Genomic DNA, 8,421 nt, shown 5'->3' on the forward strand with positions numbered 1-8,421 from the left:
TATTAATCCTTCTCTGTTTCAAAACCATTACAGCATCGTCTAAAATAGGCTAAGGCTTTTGGGTGACTGCCAGGCGCATAAAGAGCGTAATTCCTCACAACTACATACAGTATATTCAGCAGCTAGGTCTGCAAATATCTTCAATCAAAACATGATTTTTAAACTTGTTATAACTACTGCGCTTGCACAGATCTCCACATTAATTGACTGGAGGTGGCTTTACAGCTACATCATAGCAGTCAGTTTCAAACTGAAGGATTCTTCATATACAGACAAGAAATGCAGCCAACGTTCAAAGGGAATTGAACGCAACTGATGGCTTTTTGATATGCATTGTTCTTTTGCTCTGAATTCAGAAAATCAGAATTAATTCAATCATTTTTATATCTTGATCTCAGTTCAAACCCCAAAAAGAAAATCTCTCCTGCTTTTTGAAGGAAATATGGAGATACTGAAATTCCATCCCAGCAGATCACATAACCACACAGCCTGCGCCCACAACTGACAGACAGGCATTAAGGTGCTGAGCTCTAATTTGAACAGCTTGATTTGACAGAACCAATCACCATTTCCTCAATTTAAGTTGTTTTCCAGATATTGCAGCAGACAGGCCTCATGCCAACTGGAATTGAAACTAATAGGATCCAGATATTTTCATATATATAAGAACATTTCCCTACGGACTCACCTAGATAAATCGACACTGCTACTGAAACTTACCTTTTTCTGTTGCTGACAACAAAATAATGCTGTAGGACATGGTTGCAGCACTATGGGATTTTTCTGGATAATGCACGATTGCTGTTAGAGAAAGACAGACAGACAGACAGAGAAAGAGGTGGAACCCAACTGCTGAAAAACAAACCCCACACCATAATCCCTCCTCTACCAAACTTTACACTTGCCACACTCAGACAAGTAATGTTCTCCTTGCACCTATCAAAATCCAGATTTTCAATCACTTTTCTCTTAATTTAAATATAAAATTTAGCTGTTTTCATTATATTGCAACAGACATGTCTTATGCCAACTGGAATTAAAACTAACAGGATCCAGATATTTTCATACAGAGGAACATTTCCCTACATACTGATCTAGATAAATTGACAGTGCTGCTACTTAGCAGTGAGTTCCAATTACTGGTTCTTTTGCTGGCAACAGAATAATGCTATAGGTCATGACAGCAGTACTACGGGATTTTCCAGCATTTACAGGATTATGAAGCCTCTAGTGTTAGTGTAAAAGATGTGTAACTCTTGAGGTGGGAGTTTAGAGTTCATCTTGATTTGGACAGAAGCTATAGAGAGAGAGAAAGGCAGAGAGAGAGAGCGCATGAAAGACAGCGAAAGAAACAACCCCACACCATAATCTCCCCTCCACCAAACTTTACACTTGCCACACTCAAACAGGTACTGTTCTCCTTGCACCTATCAAAATCCAGATTTCCAATCACTTTTCTCTTAATTTAAATATAAAATTTAGTTGTTTTCATTATATTGCAACAGAAATATCTTATGCCAACTGGAATTGAAACGAACAGGATCCAGATATTTTCATACGGAGGGACATTTCCCTAAAGACTGACCTAGATAAATTGACAGTGCTGCTACTTAGCAGTGAGTTCCAATTACTGGTTCTTTTGCTGGCAACAGAATAATGCTATAGGTCATGGCAGCAGTACTAGGGGATTTTCCAGCATTTTCAGGATTATGCCGCCTTTGTTGTTAGTGTAAAAAATGTGTAACTCTTGAGGTTGGAGTTTAGAGTTCATCTTGATTTGGACAGAAGCTATACAGAGAGAGAGAGGCAGAGAAGGAGAGAGCCTGAGCAAGAAAGAGAGAGAGAGAGAGAGAGAGAGAGAGAGAGAGAGAGAAAGAGAGAGAGAGAGAGAGAGAGAGAGAGAGAGAGAGAGATTTTAGTGCTCTCTGTTCTGCGAGATAATGAATGCTTTGTCAGGGAAAATCCATCAACGGTCACCGGAGGGGAAGGAAACGTCAGGAAAAGTTATGGTTTGTTGCCTTTTAACCCACGTGGTTCAGGCCAGCAAAGTAATTGAAGAGTAGAACATGTCATGTTGGTGTGCTTCATCTATTTGTATTGCTGTCTGGCGGTACAAATAGAAATATTGCGCTAGCGACACAATGCGCAGGAAATGGGAACCTTTTTAGCCAGTAATGAAATGGACACAATCAAACATACAGACACTATGAGGCTCATTTGATGGGAGTGAATTTATGATGAATGTCCTTAGTTTCTACAGATGCTTCTACAAATGATTTAGCTTCATATATTTGTGGAGTTTAGGTCAATATTATTTTCATCATTTTTTCTCATTAGAGTTCCTTACCGCGAGAGTTTTAAGACTTACGTGTGAACGTAATTATACTCAAACCATCGACTCAGATTGACTCAGTGGTGATGGATGTAGGCGTCAATAAACCTGTGACAAAGTGAGGACTGTGGCTACACTACACGTTTAAGATAGACTATAAGACTATTTTTTCTAACCTAGACTTCTAATCCTTACTTTACATATTAGTTATCTGAATATTCATAAATGACAGCTAATAGTTTTTTATTACTTTATTGTGCACTTTTAATTGAAAATCACATTTTTCAGAATAGCTGCACATGATCAACCATTAAAATATGTTACTTAATCTAGTTATGTTCTAATTCTTCACAGTTCTACGAGAATAAAGTAGAATAAATAAAAACTTGTATTTACCATAAATTATGGCACTCACTTTTCACATATCACTGTGGAGATAAGAACTTCTGTGGTGCATGCTATACTATATAACTTGATAATCTGATTAAAAACAAATATCGCTAAATTGATTGTTTTGTTTTATAATATAAATAGAAGTAAAATAGGTTAACAGTAGTTATAAATGGTCTTAAGTTTAACCCTACCATTATTACATGTATAATATATCTCTGAAGGTGACGAAGACAAAAATGGATGTTTCCATTGAGCCCAGATAACAGAGTTAAAGGAAAGGAGCTGGGTGGTGGATGGTTACAAAGACCTGTATTAGCGATGCTAAAAAGGTAGAGATCTTACTTACAGGATGTTTAGAATAAGAAAAAGGGCTTCAGACTAAATATTATAAATATATTTCATAACACCACATGCCTTTCAATTGATCTATTCATCTGGAAATCTTCACATGATGTAAAGAGCAGCTGGCGGTGTAACAATAAACAACACAGAGTTATTTAGAGGGTTTAATAGCACTGTGATGATATGGATCTTTAACTGTCGGGTAAAACATAATGACACTGTGAGGGTTTCAGTTTGAGAGTATGTCTGTAAATATAAACACAGCTGAACTGAATTCTTGCTTTTTTCTGTTCTTTTTAATTCCAGGGCTTCGTGTGGTGTTTATTTTCCCAAGGAGAAGAAAAACATGGTGAACATTTAACAGTGGCTTTAAATTAGAGGACAAATACAAGAGCAGAGATATAAACAGAACTCTGGGCAGCCGCCTGGGAGGCGTCATGGTGTAGGAATGTTATAGAGACTATGGAGTCTCAGGGGAGAAAGAAAATACAGTAGCATACCTAGCCTGATCTGATTTAAGTGTTATGATTGGAATGAGACAGAGAGAGAGACAGAGAGAAAGAGAGAGAGAGAGAGAGAGAGAGAGAGGCCTATTCAGAGTAATTGTTCCAAAGAATGAAATTGACTCATGGGCAGTGGAGAGTGAAATGACATTGGTAGATGAAATTGGCTATTCTGTAGCTTCTAAATGTAGAGACATAACACTCATTTAATGACGCTCATCAGCACATTTACAGAGAGGAAAGACATGCTATTTCTTAGAAATCAGCCAAGGAGAAACTGCACTGCTAACCATATTTACGATACCTAGAAAACATTTTTAAAACATAAAAATCCGACAAATTCAGTCAGCTGTGTGGATATTAAGGCTTAACTTTTTTGCAAAGATCAAATTTCGCCATTACCACAAACATCAAGAAATGTGGTTTTGTGTTTGAAGTTTGCTTTCTGTAGTTTAGCAATAGAGCTAAGAGGAGGGAACTGCCTAGACTATGCAAAAACCTGGAGACCCCAACTTGAGGCAAAAGGGTGCTCGATATAAAACTTTCTGAAATCAGATCTTAATGTGAGAGGCTTTGTTTGTGTATTCAATAATTGTGGGATATTTTACTTCAGATAGAACTCAGATAGTTGAATAGTTACTAACAGAATTAGCAACCAGCATGTATGTTCCAGCTTCCCTAGCCTATTAATACTACGAGAATATAGTAGAGATGGACCGATCAGTGTTTTTGGGGCCGATTCCAATCGCCGATCATCTTTTACCTCGATCGGCCGATCGCCGATACCGATCTTGGGCGGGGTCAAATGCCACATTAAAGCCACACAGGTGCCAGGCAAACCTGGTACAGATTCCCCTAATTACATTCACGCCTAAGCAAACACTGGTAATTTATGCTGATAGTAAATAAACAAAAGAGTGTTACTGACCAAAATAAAAGCTTTTCAGGAGAGATATAAGTAACGTGTAAATATTTATAAGACACCAATTTTTTTTTATTTAAATGTCAATACCGCAGGAATGTGTCCCAACATCAGCCGCCTCACAGCCTGTTCTGTCAGCTTACTACTTAAAATATCTCACTTACTGTTAATATATAGATAATAATACAACATTTTAATAAGAACAACAGTAATCCATTGCTCCAGCTAGAGCTTAGATTGGGCAAAAAAAAAATCCAGCCTGACTCTGCCTGCCCTCATAAACTGTAATTAAGAGCGCGGACCTGATTTAAACTCCATCATTTTAGTAAGTAACGTTACAGCAATAAAACAGAGCTTTTAACTAAATTCACAAATAGTTGGAAAGAACGAAATCTGTTTTAATGATGTTAATAAACATCACTGTGACAGCGCTAGTCACAGTTTCACCGCAGCGAGGGACGAGGACATGAATCACTTATCTAAACAGCCTGTACTGATTTCTGCCCCAATAACCCTTTCAATAACCTTCAATAGCCTTTAATAGTCTTCAGTAGTCTTCAACAGTCTAACCTGGCGGCCGTGTCCACTAAACTCCGTAGTTATAAACATCCTGAGGTTAGCAGCGTGCTAACTGACCTGTTTATAATGTAATCCGAGCAGTGACTCCGTGACGGCTGCTTTAAGCTGCTGCTGTTAGCTTGTGAGCTCACTGGTTGGGCAGAAAGATGAACTGTAGAGAGCTGTATTATCCGGTTAGTAGGGTTAAAACCTTTATTTCCTACACAGATAAACTTTAAGAAAAGTGTAAAAACGCTCCAGACTGGCTGAGCTGCCTCTGTAGCCCGTGGCTGGGCTGTAGCACTGACTGAGTGAAGAGAGCGGGTCTTGTGCTGCTTCTGCAGCTCCGACTAGTGGTTGGATGAGGAACTGCAGCTTCTTGTAATCGAGCAGTTTCACTGCCCAACCACACACAGCTCTGCTTTACTGCTTAGCCCTAAACTCCTGAATCAGATCACCTAAAATCCGAGGAATATCGGCCGCTTGCCGATACCGTATTTTGACTGAAAATCGTCCGATACCGATACACTGCCGATCGATCGTCCCATCTCTAGAATATAGCCCAAAACTAACATCATACACCCATAGTACTACCACAGTACTACCACAATACCACAACAATGCAGACACAATACTACCACAGTATTATTCTGTAGATTCTAAATGTAGAGACAAGACACTTATTTAATTACACTCATCAGCACATTTACAGAGAGGAGAGAAATGCTGGTTCTCTGAAATCAGCCAAGAAAAAATTGCACTACTAACCATTTTAGGAAACCTCAGCTTGTGTAATAACAGGTATTTTTGTTCAGGATCAGTTTTACTTGAAATTATCCTTTAGATTATCTAATCCAAAACTATCAATACTACATTCAGAACACAACCAACAATCTTTAATAAGCAACAACAACAAAAAACAATAAACAGATATCAAAATCACTTTTCAAACTACAAAAAATAAATAGAAACTCTTTTATGACATATATTTTCTTCTTTATCAATATCAAAGTTCAGTTTCAGTAAAATATCAAGCATTTGTGAGTAAGTGAAAAAATACTCAGAGCTCACCTGGGTTGTGTGTTATGGGTTTGGCTCTCCATCCTGACACCCTGCAGTGCACCTGCTGTGTGCAGCTGAGCGATGTGAAGAATGCTCGTGAAGAGATCAATCATTTCCAGCCAAAAAACTGACCTGTTTACACAAAAACAGCGTTTAAGAAACGCATATAACAGATCTACTTTTCATGAAAATCTGTTCTGTGAGTTTCTCAGAAGCAGTATGTGGCTTTAATTTAGCAGTATTTCAGTAATACTGTGCAAGAGTTACCACAGTACTACTGCTACAATAAAGCCACAATACTGGCGGAATTCTGTTACCATACTGCCACAATACTACCACAAAAATAGCAAAATACAGCCACAATATAGCCACAGAACTACCACAATACAGTCATAAACCTGTCACAATATTCTGCTACAATACTAACACAATACTGCCACAAACAATATACAGCTTATAAAAGCAGTACATTTATTAGTATTATAAAAACTGTGCTTATTCAGATTTTCTTTTTTTCTTACTTAGCATAGGTTCCCATTACATTCAGTGGCGTTAGCTTAGCATAGGTTCCATTTACATTCAGTGGCGTTAGCTTAGCATAGGTTCCCTTTACATTCAGTAGCGTTAGCTTAGCATTGGTTCCTGTTACATTCAGTGGCGTTAGCTTAGCATAGGTTCCATTTACATTCAGTGGCGTTAGCTTAGCATAGGTTCGCTTTACATTCAGTGGTGTTATCTTAGCCTCGGCTCCCATTACATTCAGAGCCGTTAACCAAGCATAGGTTCCCATTACTTATAATGACGTTAGCTTAAAGCTCCATTCAGTGGCGTTAGCTTAGCATAGGTTTCCATTACGTTTAATAAAGTTAGCTTAGCATAGGTTCCCATTACATTTAATGAAATTAGCTTAGGTCCAGTCAGTAGCGTTAGCCGCTAGGCTAATTAGCGCTATTTTATACCTTTATTTACTTGAACATTTCGGTCAGAACACATAATTTACAAGTGTGTTTACACTCACTGAATCCATTCCGGTGTTCTCATATGCTGTTTTAAGTGCAGTTTGGGTGCAAAGTTCTCCCTCCTTTTGCAGATACCACGAAATCTAGCTAGTTAGCTAGCCAGGAATGTCAGTTAAAAAAATGTCCTCTACTTTGCAGGTTTAGCAACGTTGGGCAGCTCTGTAGTGAATATTTCCCTTGTTAGACATGCTTAATCCTAGAATTTCCCTAATATTTTAAATATTACAAACGGAGTACTTTCTTCTCAGAAGTATTCTCTGCTCTAGCTCACAGAGATACAGCTCCCGCCTCTATTTTTGCTCTATTCTGCTATTTTGCGCGTTGGACCCTCTGAGAAATTTGATTGGCTGCTGCTTAGTGTATTAGGGTTTCTATACTAACACTTTATTTTTCATTTGAAATAGCTATTTGGAACTATTTTTGTCTATGAACTAATTTTTATGCTGTTTTAGAATAAATAAAAAATTATACTTATTTATGTTCACTGTCATTCTACTGTATCAGTGCCTTTCTTTTACCCATGAGACCCGGGTTTACACTACACCAGTTTTTAGTATAATTAATTTTAGTATAATTAATTACATGTATTTTACTTTTTAAGGTTACCCCACCCCAACTAACTCTAAACATTACCCTTACGTTAATCAGTCTCAGATGCATACCTGTCAAGTCTCCCGTTTTGGCCGGGAAACTACCGTATTTTACTCCTCTTTCCCGCCGTCCTCCCGTATTAGTATTTTCCCGTAAATTTCCCGTATTATATTATATAAAATATATATTATTGAGGAGACAGGGCACTGACAGCTCTGTGTCTCTTAACCAATCGTGGAGCTAGTTCAAGGAGAAAGTCCCGCCTTTCAGGAGAAACAGCCAATCAGCTGGCAAAGGAGGGTCAGTGTGGGGAAGCCCCCCCCCCCGTCGCTGTGAGTTCAGGCAGCTAGTCGGAGCAGCTGATGTTAAAACAGATCTGGATATACAGCGATTTTTCTAAAAGAAAGGTAACGGTAGTTTAATCATGGAAACTGTGATGATTTTTTCTGATAGCTGCTTAAAAATACTCGTCTCCGAATAAAAACACACAGATTGAACCTTTTAAAAAATAAAAAATTACAGCTGGTGACTCAGCTTAACTAGAAATGCGGAGAGGACCGAAATTAACTGAACTGATCAGGGGTGGAGTGATAAAAAAAAAAAAGTATTAATTAAAAATTATTAATTGTGTAGGCCTCTTAGGACTAATTTTTACTGATGGAATATACTGTATCTGGTCCATGTCCTTTTAGTAAAAGC

At 38.0% G+C, this 8,421-nt stretch overlaps 1 long non-coding RNA gene across 1 annotated transcript; it reads right to left on the minus strand.

Annotated features, from left to right (window-relative positions):
- Window positions 1-723: 723 nt before the first annotated feature.
- On the minus strand, window positions 724-7,441 carry LOC111191608 (uncharacterized). The gene is made up of 3 exons (XR_002649571.2): window positions 7,131-7,441; window positions 6,122-6,244; window positions 724-801 (listed from the first exon to the last, which is right to left on the minus strand). It is a non-coding gene; the product is annotated as an uncharacterized LOC111191608 (long non-coding RNA).
- Window positions 7,442-8,421: the final 980 nt, after the last annotated feature.

This window comes from Astyanax mexicanus, chromosome 23, assembly GCF_023375975.1.
Source record: "Astyanax mexicanus isolate ESR-SI-001 chromosome 23, AstMex3_surface, whole genome shotgun sequence".
Taxonomy (NCBI): domain Eukaryota; kingdom Metazoa; phylum Chordata; class Actinopteri; order Characiformes; family Acestrorhamphidae; genus Astyanax; species Astyanax mexicanus.